Below are 17290 nucleotides of genomic sequence, written 5' to 3'. Positions count from 1 at the left end.
GAAAGAGACAAAGAAAAAAAGTTCCAGCTCACATGGGGCTCACATTCTAGTGGGAGAGAATGAAAAAATAAGATTGATTATATATGATCCGTCCTATGTAGCACACAAAGGCAGGGGACGGAGTCAGCCACAGGGAGGCTGGAGGACCTGCACTTTCGGTAGGTTGTACAGTGAAGGCCTCACTGAGAAGGTGACATAATACCTGAAGGAAATAGGGGGAGAGCCCCATGGAGATCTGGGGATGAAAGTTGCAACAAGAGGGAATATCCTGTACCTCTTTCTACTGTTACTCTGTTAAATCTTTTCAGCCACTGACCGACAGTCATTTTCCCACCAGTTTTGAGGCAACAGGTGCCATGTTGTACTTTGGCAGGATGCAAGCAGTCAGGTTTAGGGCCAGGATTACCTTGATGGTTTACATAATCAAGATATGGTTCAAGACCTTTGCCACTTTGAATAAATGGAGGCTCTAGCCACGTGTACTAGGCATGTATGCTTCCATAAATTGGATCTTTCTTGAATACATGTATAAATTGTTCCTTGCTTAGCATCTTAAGGGACTCAGTCCACTTTTATACAGGCTGTTCACAGCTGCTTGAGTGACAGTGCTGTACAAAATCCAAACTGTCCCTTGCCACCTAGCTCCAGGATACTCATCCCTCATTGGAATCATTAAGTAGTGAGTGGGGAACATTTCTATATCCGTGGATGTAGAGCTAACAGGATATTTCTTTCATTAACCTCAGGGACAGTAGCTTAAGTAAGCAGAAAGGCTGATCAGTATCCTTGGTCACTGAATCCCAGCAAATCACAGTGTGAAGTCACTAAATGGTCACAGTTGATTACATCACAATGGGTTTGCAGCATATAAAGCCCAGACCATCTTTAGGCCTAGGTTTATTTCTCCTAAGGGAATGTAGTGGCAGGAAGGATTTCTGTTACGGAGCAGCTAGTCAACACTGGTATAGTTTTCTCTCTCTCTCTCTTTTTTTTTTTTTTTTTATGATAGACATAGAGAGAGAGAGAGAGGGAGAGGCAGAGACACAGGCAGAGGGACAAGGAGGCTCCATGCAGGGAACCCCATGCGGGACTCGATCCCAGGACTCCAGGATCACGCCCTGGGCCAAAGGCAGGCACCAAACCGCTGAGCCACCAAGGGATCCCAGTTTTCTCTTTTTCATGCAGAATCTTTACTTAGAGAAATTGATTTGTATCCGCAGCAAGGGTAATAAAAAATGCTTTCTTTCCTTCTCAGCCCACAGTTTTAGAAGAAAGCCGAAGAGTGTGGTCTACGGAGCATGCTGCGCTTGCCAGGGGTGTGGACGCAGAGTTCAAGCACAGACAAAGGGCAGGCAGTGATTTCATACTTCTGATAGGTAAGTTAGCTCAGTTGTACTCGGATTCTGTGCTACCCTCTTCTGTCCATAGGCTCCTTTTTCAAAGTAGGCCTCTCCCTGAGCTTCCTCTGTATATATCTGGTTAGCACTGTGGCCGTGTATGCTCGGTCTCCCTAATGGTTCATCATGATGATCATGAGAGCTCCGCCTCGGGGATTGGAAATAGTATGATCCCTTCTGGTAATTTCAAACTCAAAGCCCAGAAAAGGCCATGATTTGACTAGAGTTGATTTCATGCGTCTGATAGGTGTGCAATGTAAGTTGCACCTTGTGTTTTATCCCGTGATATTTACATGCATGACTTTCTGCAATGTTTTAATCCAGTTTATACTGGTGCCGTGGAGGTTTTCTAGAAATCACGTGTACATTAGACTTCCAGTAATAGTATAGCTAGATTTTCAGTGCTCAAGACTGAGCAAAGAAAGGCAGTATTATTTCAGTAACTTGAGACCTTTTAAAGCCGTCAGAGTAGCCTGCTCGTTTGATTAACCTGAGAACTAGGAAAGATTTGAGGTGATCCTGTTGGTCTCCCTAGACTGCTGAGGAACAGAACTTGTTACTGTATGTTGGATCTAAAGGATAATGCTGAAACTTCCCTTGTGAAATGTAGTCTGCTAGAGGGCCTTCTACTTAGCCGTTTTGTTTATACATAATCAGAATCTCTGTTGGGGAGGATCAAGCATGAAGTTGCTTGTCATTTCTTTCTAAGACGAAAACTACACTTGTCAAATGCCAGTTCTACGTTATTCTTTTGGTCTGTGGCACAGGGCAGGCTTAGAATAATAGTGAAAGACGAATAGCTTATTTTGATGATGTATTCTTTTGTGATTTAAAAAAAATAAGATTTTATTAATTCGGGGCACCTGGGTGGCTCAGTGATTGAGCCCCTGCCTTTGGCTCAGGTCCCACATCAGGCTCCCCAGAGGGAGCCTGCCTCTCCCTCTGCCTCTCTCTTTTATTTATTTATTTGAGAGAAAGGGAAAGCATGAGTAGGGGGAGAAGAATAGGGAGAAATAGACTCCCCACCGAGTGAGGAACCTGATCCAGGGGGATCAAGATTATTCATTTTTCTGTGTTGAGTTGTATAAGTTCTTTATATATTTTGGATATAAAGCCTTTATTGGCTATTTTATTTATAAATGTCTTCTCTCACTCAGTAGGTTGCTTTTTTGTTTTGTTGATGGGTTCTTTTACTGCGCAATAGCTTTTTATTTTGATGTAGCAGTGCTAATCATGAGAGAAATGCAAATCAAAACTGCAATGAGATATGGCCTCATGCCTATCAGAATGACTAAAGAGACAACAAATAACAAGTGTTGGCAAGGGTGTAGAGAAAAGGGACCCCTTGTACTGTTGGTTGGATCATAAATTGATAGCAAAAACTATGGAAAACAGTATAGAGGTTCCTCAAAAACTTAAAAAATAGAAATACCATATGATCCAATCACTCCACTACTGAGTATTTACCCCCAAAAATGGAAACCCTAATTCAAAAAAGATATATGGGGATCCCTGGGTGGCTCAGTGGTTTAGTGCCTCCTTCGGCCCAGGGCCTGATCCTGGAGACCCGGGATCGAGTCCCACATCGGGCTCCCTGCATGGAGCCTGCTTCTCCCTCTGCCTGTGTCTCTGCTTCTCTCTCTCTCTCTCTCTGTGTGTGTGTCTCTCATGAATAAATAAATAAAATCTTAAAAAAAAAAAGATACATGCACCCCTATGTTTATTTCAGCCTTATTTACAACAGCCAGGATTTGGAAGCAACCCAATTATCCATCAATAGATGAATGGATAAAGAATATGTGGTGTCTGTGTGTGTACACACACAAACACTGGAATATTACTCTTAAAAAATAATGAGATCTTGTCATTTGCAACAACTTGGACGGACCTAGAAGGTATTGTGCTAAGTGAAATTAGTGGGGAAAGATAAATACCATATGATTTTACTTATATGTGGAATCCGGGGGAAAAAATGAATAAACAGAAAGATAGACTTACATACAGAGACAAACTGGTGGTTGCCAGAGGGGAGGTGGTTGATGGAATAGGCAAAATAGAAGGAGATGAAAAGCTGCAGACTTCCAGTTACTAAATAAATAAGGCACAGTGATAAAAAGTACAGCATAGAAAGTGTAGTCAATAATATCATATTAAGGGACGCCTGGGTGGCTCGGCGGTTGGGAGCCTGCCTTCGGCTCAGGTCATGATCCCCGGATCCGGGATTGAGTCCCACATTGGGTTCCCTGCGTGGGACCTGCTTCTCCCTCTGCTTGTGTCTCTGCCTCTCTCTCTGTCTGTGTGTCTCATGAATAAATAATCTTTTAAAAAATAATATTGTATTAATGTTGTATAGTGACAGTAACTAATCATCACGAGCACTGAGTAACGTATAGAATTGTCCAATCAATATATTGTACACCAGAAACTAATATATCATATGTCAATTATACTTTAATAAAAAATTAAAATACACATGTACATATACATACACAAATTAGTTGGGGCACCTAGGTGGCCCAGTCCATTAAGCATCTGCCTTCTGCTCAGGTCATGATCTCAGGGTCCTGGGATCCAGCCCCTGTCAGGCTCCCTGCTCAGTGGGAAATCTGCTTCTCACTCTCCCTCTGCCTGCTGCTCCCCCTGCTCATTTTCTCTCTCTGTGTGTCAAATAAATAAAATCTTTAAAAGAAAAAAAGCAAATTAGCAGATATTTCAGGAACTTTAAGGAAACCTTTGACATTTTTTTTTAAAGATTTTATTTATTTATTCACGAGAGACACACACAGAGAGAGGCAGAGACACAGGCAGAGGGAGAAGCAGGCTCCATGCAGGGAGCCCTACGTGGGACTCGATCCTGGGTCTACAGGATCAGGCCCTGGGCTGAAGGCAGCACTAAACCATTGAGCCACCCGGGCTGCCCAAACTTTGACATTCTTTTTTTTTTTTTTAATTTTTTATTTATTTATTTATGATAGTCATACAGAGAGAGAGAGAGAGAGAGAGAGAGAGAGGCAGAGACACAGGCAGAGGGAGAAGCAGGCTCCATGCACCGGAGCCCAACGTGGGACTCGATCCCTGGTCTCCAGGATCGCTCCCTGGGCCAAAGGCAGGCGCCAAACCGCTGCGCCACCCAGGGATCCCAACCTTTGACATTCTTAAGAGCACCTGGACTTAGGGAGTTCCTGCATGGCTCAGTCCTTTAAGTGTCTGCCTTCAGCCCAGGTCATGATCCTGGAGTCCTGGGATCCAGTCTGGCTCCCTGCTCAGCTGGGAGTCTGCTTGTCCCTCCCCCTGCTTGTGCTCTCACTCCCAAATGAATAGATTAAATCTTTAAAAAACACCGACACATAACCACAGATACTGATTTTTTTTTTTTTTTGGTAGCATGATAGTGAAGCACTGTAAATAAGTAAAATACCTGTCAACTGACAAGTGATTAAAGAAATATATGATTCAATCTTCTCAACCATGAAGTATGAAGTTATTTGTACATAGCTTTATAATTAGAAATTATAAATATTAATAAATCATGAAAATAACACATATACTTTAATGAATTTTGATGTATATGCATATCTGTGATAACATGACCAAAGCAACATAAGGAACATAGTCACTATCCTCCAAAATTACCTTTTCCCCTTTGTCATCTTTCCCTCACACACCTCTGTGCCTACCATCTCCTAAAAGTCATTGATCTGCTGTATATCACCATACAAAATTTTACACTTTCTGGAGTTTTATAGAAATGAAATCATGGAGTATATACTCTTTTTTTTCTTTTCTTGGCCTTTTAAACTCAGAATAGTTGTTGTGAGATTCATCCCTACTCTTTGTATCAATGGTTCATTCTTTTTGTTGCTGAATTGCAGGGGGTTCCATTGTATGGATATTCCATAGTATGTCCACTCATCTGTTGATGGTCATTTGGACTGTTTCCAGCTTTTGACCATTATAAATAAAGTTAGGTACCTATGTATGTAGGTCTCTGTGTGAACTTTCATTTCATATGCCTTCGTTTCTATTGAGGCATAATTTACCTATTGTAAAATTCACTTTCAAATTGTATAAAATTGTACAAGTTTTGACAGAGGTATATAACCATGTACCCACTATCACAGTCAAGATATGAAATACTTCTATGACTCCAGAAAGTTTTCTCAGGTTCCTTTGTAATCTGTGATATCATTTTACTTCCAGTCCTTGGCAACTACTGATCTAATTTCTGTCCATATAGTTCTGTCTTCTTTTAAAGTCATATACATGGAACCATAGAGCAATAATCCTTTTGTTTCTGGCTTCTTTCACATAGCACAACGCTTTCCAGATTCATCCATGGTGTATTCTCATCAATGAATTCATTCATTTTTATCATTGAGTATTTCATCATGTGGATATATTTTATTTATTCACCTGTTGCTGGACATTCAAATTGTTTCCAGAATTTAGAGTTTCTGAAAAGCCTTATGGGAGAACTTTTAGAACTTTTAGAACATGTGTGTTTGAGTTACAGTCTAGAATCTTTTTATTTCAGCCTAAAGGATTTCTTTTTGTATTTCTTGCAGGGCAGATTTAGTGGTAGTGAATTCCTATCAGCTTTTATTTATCTGAATTTCTCATTCCATTTAGCTCTTTTACTATGATTCTGTCCTTTTCTTTTATTTGGGACATACTCATCTGTCTCCTCATTTTGTCTGTTTCTATGTATGAGGAAAATCAGCTACATCTCCTGATCTTGAAAGTAATGGCCTTGTGAAGTAGAGGTCCTGTAATACCTTATAGGGCAATGTCCTTGTTCACCAGAAGAAGGGCACTCCAGGGGTGTCGCCTATGTGTGTTATGTGTGCCTTGCTGTTGAGGCTAAGCTGCATTGCATTCCTGCAGGTTTCACTTCCTTTCAATAGGTGATTCTTTATAGAACTATAAGATAGTATGGGACACCTGGGTGGCTCAGTGGTTGAGCATCTGCCTTTGGCCCAGGGTGTGATCCTGGGATCTGGGATGGAGTCCCACATCTAGCTCCTGGCATGGATCCTGCTTCTCCCTCGGCCTGTCTCTGCCTCTCTCTCTGTGTCTCTCATGAATAAATAAATAAAATCTTAAAAAGTATATTTAGGGACTCTGGGTGGCTCCATTGGTTAAGCAACTGACTCTTGATTTTGGCTCACATCATGATGTTGGGGTCCTGAGATCAAGCCCTGTGTCTGGCTCCACACTTGACATTCTCCCTCTCTCCTCCTCCTTCCCTTGCTCACATTCTCTCTCTTTACATAAATAACTAAATAAAATCTTTTTTAAAAAACTCCTTTTTAGGAGTGCCTGGGTGGCTCAGTCAGTTAAGCATCTGCCTTCGGCTTAGGTCATGACCCCAGAATCCTGGGATCGGAGCCCCACTTCAGGCTCTCTGCTCACCCAGGAGCCTGCTTCTCCCTTTCCCTCTGCCTGCCGCTCCCCTTGCTTGTACTCTGTCTCTCAAATAAATAAAATAAAACATCTTGATTTTCAGTTGATTAAGAGTCTGCCTTTGGCTCAGGTCATGATCTTGGGGTCCTAGGATCCAGTCCTGTGTCCTCTCTGCTCAGCAGGGAGTCTGCTTCTGCCTTTCCCCCTGCTCGTGCTTTCTCTTAAATAAATAAATAAAATCTTCAGGCAAAAAAGATTTCATTTCTTTTTCTCCTAGATCCTATGAAACTTCAGTATAGTATTTCTCTCTTGCTGGTCTAAGAAAGGAGCAAGGTATAAAAGGTTTGTAGTTTTCAGCCTCTAATAGCAACATAAAGGGCTGCCCGGGATTCCAATTTTATGTGTGGTTCCAGATTGTTTGGCCAATTTATATTACCAGCAGAGGGGCACCTGAGTGGTTCAGTTGGTTAAAAGGCTGCCTTCCACTAGGGTCATGATCTGGGGGTCCTAGGATCCAGCCATTAGCCTCTCCACTCAGTGGGGACCCTGCTTCTCCCTCTCCTTCTGCCCCTCCCCCAGCTGTGCTCTCTCTTTCTCTCTCTCTCTCTCAAATAAATTAATTAATCTTAAAAAATAATAAATTGGGCAGCCCGGGTGGCTCAGCGGTTTAGCACCGCCTTCAGCCCAGGGCCTGCTCCTGGAGACCCGGGATGGAGTCCCATTTCGGGCTCCCTGCATGGAGCCTGCTTCTCCCTCTGCCTGTGTCTCTGCCTCTCTCTCTCTCTCTCTCTCTCTCTCATTAATAAATAAATAAGTCTTTAAAAAAAGACTAGTTTTAAAAAATAATAATTAAAAAATAATAAATAATAAATAACAGGACACCTGGTTGCTCAGCAGTTGAGCATCTGCTTTGGCTCAGGGCTGATCCTGGTCCGGTGATCAAGTTCCATATCAGATGCCCTGTGAGGAGCCTGCTTCTCCCTCTGCCTGTGTCTGTCTCTGCCTCTCTCTATGCATTTCTCATGAATAAATAAATAAAATCTTTAAAATAATAGTAATAATAAGTTATAAGCAGAAAGATTCAGTGCCTTTCTGAAAATGTACAAATGAATCATTTACATAAAAAAGGAAATTTTGTGGACAGTGTGTGTGTGTATAGGCACCAAGCTGGGGGGGAAAGAAACACAGGGTGGGGAGAAGATAACTTTTGAGGGGGGGATGAGAGTGTGGATTCAGAGAAATCTTATTTTTCTTTGTAGATTTTTTTATTGGAGTTCGATTTGCCAACATGTAACACCCAGTGCTCATCCTGTCAAGTGCCCCCCTCAGTGCCTATCACCCAGTTACCCCATCCCCCCGCCCACCTCCCTTTCTACTACCCCTTGTTCGTTTCCCAGAGTTAGGAGTCTCTCATGTTTTGTCATCCTCTCTGATTTTCAGAGAAATCCTACTGGAAGTCCTCCACCTTCTGAGAAGTTCATTTCCTGTCCATGAAGGCCCTTGGGTGGGTTTGAAATTTAAATAGACTAGAAAAGTTTTGAATGAGCCAGTGTGGGACATTTTCCAGGACTCAGGTAGGGATGAATAATACAATTAAAACAGTAAAGATATCCATGATAAATCATGCAAAACTCCTTTTCTTTTCCAGAAGTGAAAATGAGTTTGTTTGCCTTTACTTGGAGATCTCTTTCTTTATCACTTCCACTACAGGCACCAGGAGCAGCAGCACTAGCCACATCCCCACATTGGTCCTTAATGTCGTGAAAATAATCCTAATGATCTGAAATGTAATGCTGTATTTCACACATAATATTATTTGAAACTATATTATCAAGTGGACATTTATGCTGGGTATCATTGCAGGTAAATGAAGAATTCAGAGCCTAAACCCAAGTTTAAGACAAGATGCAAAAAAAGGAAAAAAAAATCAAAGAGCTTGGAACAGAATTCTGGCAGCAGTGAACCTGGGTAATAAAAGTAGATAATATTGTGTCATGTCAGTGAGTTCTAAGGCAGGCGATTATTTTGTTAGGTGAAAGGAACATGTGACCAGAAGCAGACTTTCTGGTGAATTAACATTTTCATTTATATAACTATACAGGTTTGATTTTCTAAGAACCATGTTCATGCGTGGAAAAGACTCAGGTATCAGTTTCTTAAACCACACTAAATGTTTTGTGACAATATATTACACAAGCAAAACTGCTTTCGGGAGGAAATTTTCATGATGACTTGAATAACTGGGTCTACAAGAAACCCTGCAAAAGGAAAATCCACAATTTAATGATTACCCAAGCCCTCTTTAGACCTCTTGACCATCATTTATTAATAACCCATGGACTTATCTACCCACCTTGACAAAAGCTTCCATGTATACTTAACATCTTCCTAAGAGTGTCTAAACTCCTAAGCTCACTAGGTGTTTGTTTTTTATTTTTATTTTATTTTTTTAAACATTTTTAAGACTTTATTTATTTATTCATGAGAGACACAGAGAGAGAGAGGCAGAGACACAGACAGAGGGAGAAGCAGGCTCCACTCAGGGAACCCGACGTGGGACTCGATCCCGGGTCCCCAGGATCACACCCTGGGCTGTAGGCAGCACCAAACCGCTACACCACCAGGGCTGCCCAGTGTTTGTTTTTTTTTAATTTGTCTCTTGTTACCATTCTACTAAAAAGTTATGTCAAAAGTTGCCAGTGAACTCCAAATGACCCAGTCTAGTGGCCTTTTCCCAGCTCTATCCTGTTTCATTGTAATATTTTATAATTCTCCACTACATTTATTTTTCCTATCCCTCTTCTTCCTTTTTCACATCTCTGAGAAGTCAGTTACTCTCTCTTTTTTCACCCCAAGGGGGATGTTCCCCAGGGTTCTGTCCTCAGCTCCTGACAAATGACACGCATTCATAGGAGATAATCTGCTACTGTACTAGGAAGGGAGCTGACAGGCACCTAGGTTGCTCAGTCAGTTAAGCCTTCAAATCTTGCTTTGGGCTCAGCTAGTGATCTCATGGGTCATGAGATTGAGCCCAGGTCAGGCTCTGCACCTTAGCGGGGAGTCTGCTTGAGATCCTCTCCCTCTCTGCCCCTTCCCCTCCATTCTCTCTCTCAGATAAATAAATAAAGTCTTTATTATAAAGATTTTATTTAATAAGATTTTATTTATTTATTCATGAGAGACAGAGAGAGGCAGAGAGAGAAGCCAGCTCCCTATGGGGAGCCTAATGCAGGACTCCATCCCAGGATCATGACCTGAGCCTAAGGCAGACGCTCAACCACTGAGCTACCCAGGGCCCCGGTAAATAAATCTTTAAAAAAAAAAAAAAGAAAGAGAGCTAAATTAGGCATGTGAAAACCTGCACTCAAGTCCTAATCATGTGTCATAGTAACAGCATGAACATTGTTCAGTCACTTAAATCTTGGGAGTCTCAGTTACTGCATCCAGAAGAAGTGAGAGGAAACTTGCCCTACCTATGGTACAAAGTTATAATGAGGATCAAGAGGGATAATAGATGTAAAAAGTTTGATAAGCATAGTACTATGCAAATGGATATTACTTGCATTATTAGAAGACAGCTAGGGCAGCCCGGGTGGCTCAGCAGTTTAGTGCTGCCTTTAGCCCAGAGCATGATCCTGGATCAAGTCCCACATCAGGCTTCCTGCATGGAGCCTGCTTCTCCCTCTGCCTGTGTCTCTGCCTCTCTCTCTGTGTGTCTCTCATGAATAAATAAATAAAATCTTAAAAAAAAGAAGAAGAAGACAGCTAGGTCATTGGCACTGTGAGACAGACTCTGTTTGAAGCTAATTGGCTCCCAAGGGGATCAAACCATGACCTTATATGAATCACCTATATTTTGAGACCCTATATTAATTATCCATATATTTTTAAAAGATTTTATTTATTTATTCATAAGAGATACAGAGGGAGAGGCAGGCTCCCTGCAGGAAGCCTGATGCAAGACTCGATCCCAGGACCCCAGGATCACCACCTAAGCCAAAGGCAGACGCTTAACCACTGAGCCACCCAGGTGCCCCTAATAATCCATATTTGAACCAACTAGCCTAACAGGCCCAGGCTGTGTAAGTTAATTCTTCTGTATATTCATTCATCATGAAATCTAAGTTTGCATTATTTGGGAGTACTGCTTCATAGAGCATTAGTGTTAGCAGAAGCAGTCATTGTGCAGAGCTTAAAATGCTGATCAAATATCTGTAAAGTCTTGTGCATATTCTAAATCCTTGACTGGTGGTAAATACCAAAAAACATGATAAAATGCTTTAATCACCTTGAATGTATAAGAAAATATAAATGTCTACTGTTATAAATTATTTGCTACATTTTATATTGCCAGCATTTAAACACTGGATTCTTTATATTACAGGAACATGAGCCCACAGGTTGCCCTTAAATTTCAGGAGCTCTTTCAACGCATTCACAGGCAGATGGAGGGCCATGCCCACCACCATCTCTACCCACATCCTCTCTACTCAGAGGAGTTGCTCCTCCTTCTCCAACTTCTTTACCTAGAATAAGTGGCAAACCATCACCACCACTATCACCTTTGTGGGAGGACCTCCTTCTCCAAAATCACCACTTGCTTTCTCTTATGGAATAAAGCAGAAATAAATGTATCCAAGAATTAATTCTTTTTTAAAAAGATTTTATTTATTCATTCATGAGAGACAGAGAGAGAGAGAGAGAGAGAGAGAGAGAGGCAGAGACACAGGCAGAGGGAGAAGCAGGCTCCACGCAGGGAGCCCGATGTGGGACTCGATCCTGGGACCACAGGATCATGACCTGAGCCAAAGGCACACACTCAACTGCTGAGACACCCAGGCATCCCCCATGTATTAATTCTTGAACTGCATGACTTGACTCTTCTTTGTAAGAATCAACTCATCAAAGGGAAAACTTTGACTACAGAATGTTCTTGAGCATCTTCTGGTCAACAATGTATGAAAACTGTGTACCTGTGGGTATTATATAAGATTAGAGAATAAGACTACTGACTCTTGCTATCCCTCCTGAGCTCATCATCTTATATTTCTCCATCAGACAGTATCTCAATTGGAAACTCTAACTCCATAGAGATATAAAATTCATATAGAAAGGAAAGGAGAGGGCAGCCCGAGTGGCTCAGCAGTTTAACACTGCCTTCAGCCCAGGATGTGATCCTGGAGACCCGGGATCGAGTCCCACATCCGGCTCCCTGCATGGAGCCTGCTTCTCCCTCTGCCTGTGTCTCTGCCTCTCTCTCTCTCTGTGTCTCTCATGAATAAATAAATTTTAAAAAAAGAAAGAAAGGAAAGGAGAATTAATAAAGTGGTATAAGCATAAATGCATTAATTTCCTAAGGCAGCCATAATAAATACCTACAAACAGGATAGCTTCTTCTTTTTAATATTTTTTTAATTTATTCATGAGAGACACAGAGAGAGAGAGGCAGAGACACAGGCAGAGGGAGAAGCAGGCTCCATGCAGGGAGCCCGACATGGGACTCGATTCCAGGTCTCCAGGATCACGCCCTGGGCGGAAGGCAGCGCTAAACTGCTGAGCCACTTGGGCTGCCCAGCAGGATGGCTTCTAAAAACAATCTTTTATGTCAATTTTAAAGGCCAAGAGTCCAAAATCAAGGTGTTGGCAGGGCCATGCTCCCCTTGGAGGCTCTAGGAGACAATTTCTTTCTTGCCTCCTATAGTTTCTGGTGGCTCATAGTATTCCTTGTCTTGTGGCTACGTCTTTCTCTGCTCCATGTTCACATGGCCATTCCTTCTGTGTCTGTTTGTAAACCTCTCCTTCCTCTCAGGAGAGGCAGAGACACAGGCAGAGGGAGAAGCAGGCTCCACATAGGAAGCCTGATGCAGGACTCGATCCAGGACTCCAGGATCACACCCCAAGCCGAAGGCAGACGCTCAACCGCTGAGCCACCCAGGCGTCCCAAGATGAGTGTACTCTTGATCCCTGTCACCTATTGCACACATTGCCCTACCCACCTCCCCTCTAGTAAAATACGTATTTTCCAAAATGAACTTTAAATATTCGATCACAATGTGCAATCTCTTCAACATTGTATGAAATTTTCCATTTGCCTCAATACCCCAGAAATTGACCTAAAGACTGAGAACAAATTCCACAACTAAAGGTAGAGAAGAGGCCAAATGGAAGAAGGTAGGAAGTGTAGAGACATGATTTGAGAGAGAAATGGATCATGGTCACTGTGGTAGGGAGAACCTGTGTTCATGGAGAAGGATGAGAGGCAGACTAACATACAGGGGAGCATGGGAAAAATGAATCCCCATAGCAACTGGCTTGGAAAGCACGCAAGGCCACATTTTATGACTTCTAGCAACCAGTGGGGCTTGAAGCCTGGGATTTTATTTTTTAAGATTTTATTTATTTCAGAGAGCAAGCTACAGAGAGAGAAAGAGAGAGAGAGAGAGCACACAAGTGGGGCGGGGGCAGAGAGAGAGGGAGAAGCAGCCTCTCTCCACTGAGCTGGGAACCCAGTAGGGGGCTCAGTCCCAGAATCCGGGGATCATGACCAAAGCTGAAAGCAGATGTTTAACTGACTGAGACACCCAGGTGCCCCAAGCCTGGTTTAAATGGTCAGCAAAAAAAAAAAAAAAAAAAAAAAAAGAAATTGGTCAGCAAGCTTGGCTGGGATAGAACCCAGAGGGCACTTCACTACTCTTGGAGAGAAGGCAGGCAAACAACCTATGGACGTACAGCATGGAAATAAGGATCTTAAGAATTCATAGGGTACCCACTGGAGAGGTTATTTGCTCATTTTGGAGCATGTCCCAGAGAGGCAGCATTCATAGAGAGACCCTTCCAGTAACAAAGGAACTGGCCAGCATCATTTTCCTCCCCAACTCTTCAGCATAAACCCAGGTCCAGGGGATCCCTGGGTGGCGCAGCGGTTTGGCGCCTGCCTTTGGCCCAGGGCGCGATCCTGGAGACCCGGGATCGAATCCCACGTCGGGCTCCCGGTGCATGGAGCCTGCTTCTCCCTCTGCCTGTGTCTCTGCCTCTCTCTCTCTCACTGTGTGCCTATCATAAATAAAAAAATAAATAAAAAAATAAATAAATAAATATACATCTAAAAAAAAAAAAACCCAGGTCCACCCATGGGAACCAACACAGCATTCAGTCACTACCTAACTTGCTTGCACCAAGCCCCACCTCCCTGCACTCTGATGGAACTGTCCTTCCCAGTCTTTCTTGGCTCTGTCCCAGTGCTACATGCTCCCCCCTCTAGAAGACCAGCCCAAACCCCTGCTCACAGCACATCTCCCAACCTGGGAGTTTTGCAAAGCCTCAGTTCTAGTGGCAATGGTGACAGGTCTCATTTCATAAGCAGACAAAAGCACACCTAGTTAAAATGCACCACATTCCGGCCAGAGACCAAACACTGCCCACAACAGGTACAGAAAGCCTCTGTAGACAACTGGCCCATAGGATAAAGGGACCAGGACAAAAGAGAAGAGCACACACAGCACACATTGGAGACAATCCCAGAAGCACCAGGCCCTGAGGAGCAGTGGACACTACATGGCAAGGCACTATAGGATCTCTTCTTCATAAGACCGTTACCCTAGGAGATGTAGCTAAATTTGCTAACATGCAGAAATAGGTATAGAGACTTAGACAAAATTAGAAGACAGAAATTTATCCCAAATGAAAGAATAGGACAAGACTACAGCCAGAGATCTAAGTGGAAGAGATACAAGTAACATGCCTGATGGCGTATTGAAAGTAATGATCATAAATTTACTCACTGGACTTGAGAAAAGGGTGGAAGACATGAATGAGACCTTTAACACAGAGATAAAGAATAGCATAGCAGAGTCAAAGGGCTGAATAAATGAAATGAGAAACACACTTAATGGAATGAACAACAGGCTAGAAGAATCAGAGGAATGAATTCATGGCCTAGAGGACAGAGTAATGGAAGGTCATCAAGGTGAACAAAAGAGAGAAAAAAGAATTATACAAAATGAGAATAGGTTTAGGGAACTCAGTGACTCCACCAAATGTTATAATAACATACATATTATAGGAGTCCCAGAAGAAGAGAAAAAAGGGGGCAAAAATTTTATTTGAAGAAATAATAGCTGAAAACTTTCAAAAGCTGTAGAAGGAAACACATATCCAGATCCAGGAGATACAGAGAACCCCCAACAAAATCAACAAAAGTAGACCCAAATCAAGATACATCATAATTATATGGGTTGCCTGGGTGGCTCAGCGGTTGAGCATCTGCCTTTGGCTCAGGTCGTGATCCCAGGATCTGGGATCAAGTCTCATGTCAGGCTCCTTGTGAGGAGCCTGCTTCTCCCTCTGCCTATGTCTCTGCCATTCTCTCCATGTGTCTCATGAATACATAAATAAACTTTTAAAAAATATATATATTATAATTATATTGGTAAAATACAGGGATAAAGAAAAAGATCTGAAAACATCAAGACAAAAAAAGACCTTTAACTTACAAGAGAAAACCCACAAGGCTAGCAGGGGATATTTTTTAGTAGAAACATTCCAAGCCAAAAGGGAGTGGCATTATAAATATTCAAAATAGTGAATGGGTAAAATCTTCAGCCAAGAATCCTCTATCCAGCAAGGTATCACTCAGAATAGAAGTAGATAGAAATAGTTTCCCAGGCAAACAAAAACTAAAGGAGTTTATGACCACTAACCCAGCCCTGCAAGAAATATTAGAGGGGACACTTTAAGTGGAAAGGAGAGAACAAAAGAGACAGTATGAAGGTACAAAACACAAAAGCAGTAAATTTGAATATTTCTGTAAAAAATTAAGGACTCACAAAATGATATAAAATATAACATATACCTAATGTTTTGGGAGGAGACGAATAAAGAATGAATTCAAACTTAAACTACAATCAACACGGACTACTGTATGCAGAAAAGATTATACATAGACCTACTGGTAACCATATTAATAAATATGCAAAGAATAAGAAGAAAGAAGTCCAAATATATCAGTAAAAAGAACCAGCAAACCATGAACGAGAGAAAACCAGAAAAAATCAGAGAAAATCTTCAGAAACAACCACAAAACAAACATTAACATGACAATAAATACATGTCTATCAATAATTACTTTGAATGTAAATGGACTAAATGCTCTAATCAAAAGACATAGGGTGACAGAATGGGTAAAAAAACAAGACCCATCTATATGCTGCCTACAGGAGACTCATTTTAGATCTAAGGACATCTTCAGATTGAAAGTGAGGGGATGGAGAAACATCTATCATGCAAATGAATGTCAAAAGAAAGCCAGAGTAGCAATACTTATATTGGAAACACTAGATATTAAAACAAAGACCAGGGCAGCCCGGGTGGCTCAGCGGTTTGGCGCCGCCTTCAGCCCAGGGCCTGATCCTGGAGACCCTGATCGAGTCCCACGTCAGGCTCCCTGCATGGGGCCTGCTTCTCCCTCTGCCTGTTTCTCTGCCTCTCTCTCTCTCTCTCTGTGTCTCTCATGAATAAATAAATAAAATCTTAAAAAAAAAAAAAACAAGAAAACAAAGACCATTATAAGAGACAAACAAGGACACAATGTAAATAAAGGGGATAATCCAATAAGAAGATATGACAATTATAAATATTTATGTACCCAATATGGGAACCCAAATACATAAAACAATCAATAACAAACATAAAGGAACTAATCAGTAATAATACAATAATTGTAGAGGACTTTAACACCCCACTTACAAAAATGGACTAATCGTCCAAATAGAAAATCAACAAGGAAACAATGGCTTTGAATGACACACTGGACCATATGGATTTACTAGATATATGCAGAACATTCCACCCTAAAACATCAGAATACAATTCTTCTCAAGGACACATGGAATATTCTCCAGATTAGATCACATACTAGGCTACAAAACAAGTCTCAACAGGGGCAGCCCCTGTGGCGCAGCGGTTTAGCGCCGCTTGCAGTCCAGGGCGTGATCCTGGAGACCCTGGATCGAGTCCCACGTCAGGCTCTCTGTATGATGCCTGCTTCTCCCTCTGCCTGTGTCTCTGCCTCTCTCTCTCTGTGTCTCTCATGAATAAGCAAATAGAATCTTAAAAAAAAAAAAAAAAAAAAAAAAAAAGAACATCTTACTAAACAATGAATGGGTCAACCAGGAAAATAAAAGAAGACATAAAAAAATCTACATGGAAAAAAATGAAAATGAAAACACGACTGTCCAAAACCTTTAAGACGCACTATATGAGGGAAGTATGTAACTATAGTAGGCCTAGCTCAAAAAGCAAGAAAAACTTCAAATAAACAACCTAAGCTTAAATCTAAAGGTGCTAGAAAGAAAACAATAAACAAAACTTAGTACCAGCACAAGAATAGAAATAATAAAGATTAGAGCAGAAGTGAATGATACGGAAACTAAAAAAAATTTTTTAAAAACCAATAGAATAGGTCAATGAAATCAGGAGCTGATTCTTTGAAA

General features: G+C 41.6%; 1 long non-coding RNA gene across 1 annotated transcript; it reads left to right on the top strand.

Moving 5' to 3' along the window:
* Positions 1–846: 846 nt before the first annotated feature.
* On the top strand, positions 847–11434 carry LOC102157102. The gene is made up of 4 exons (XR_005385995.1): positions 847–962; positions 1256–1376; positions 8664–8768; positions 11185–11434. It is a non-coding gene; the product is annotated as an uncharacterized LOC102157102 (long non-coding RNA).
* Positions 11435–17290: the final 5856 nt, after the last annotated feature.

Source organism: Canis lupus, chromosome X (genome assembly GCF_011100685.1).
Source record: "Canis lupus familiaris isolate Mischka breed German Shepherd chromosome X, alternate assembly UU_Cfam_GSD_1.0, whole genome shotgun sequence".
In the NCBI taxonomy this organism is placed as follows: Eukaryota; Metazoa; Chordata; class Mammalia; order Carnivora; family Canidae; genus Canis; species Canis lupus.
Note: the sequence above shows the minus strand (reverse complement) of the source record. Positions and strands in the feature narration are given on the sequence as shown.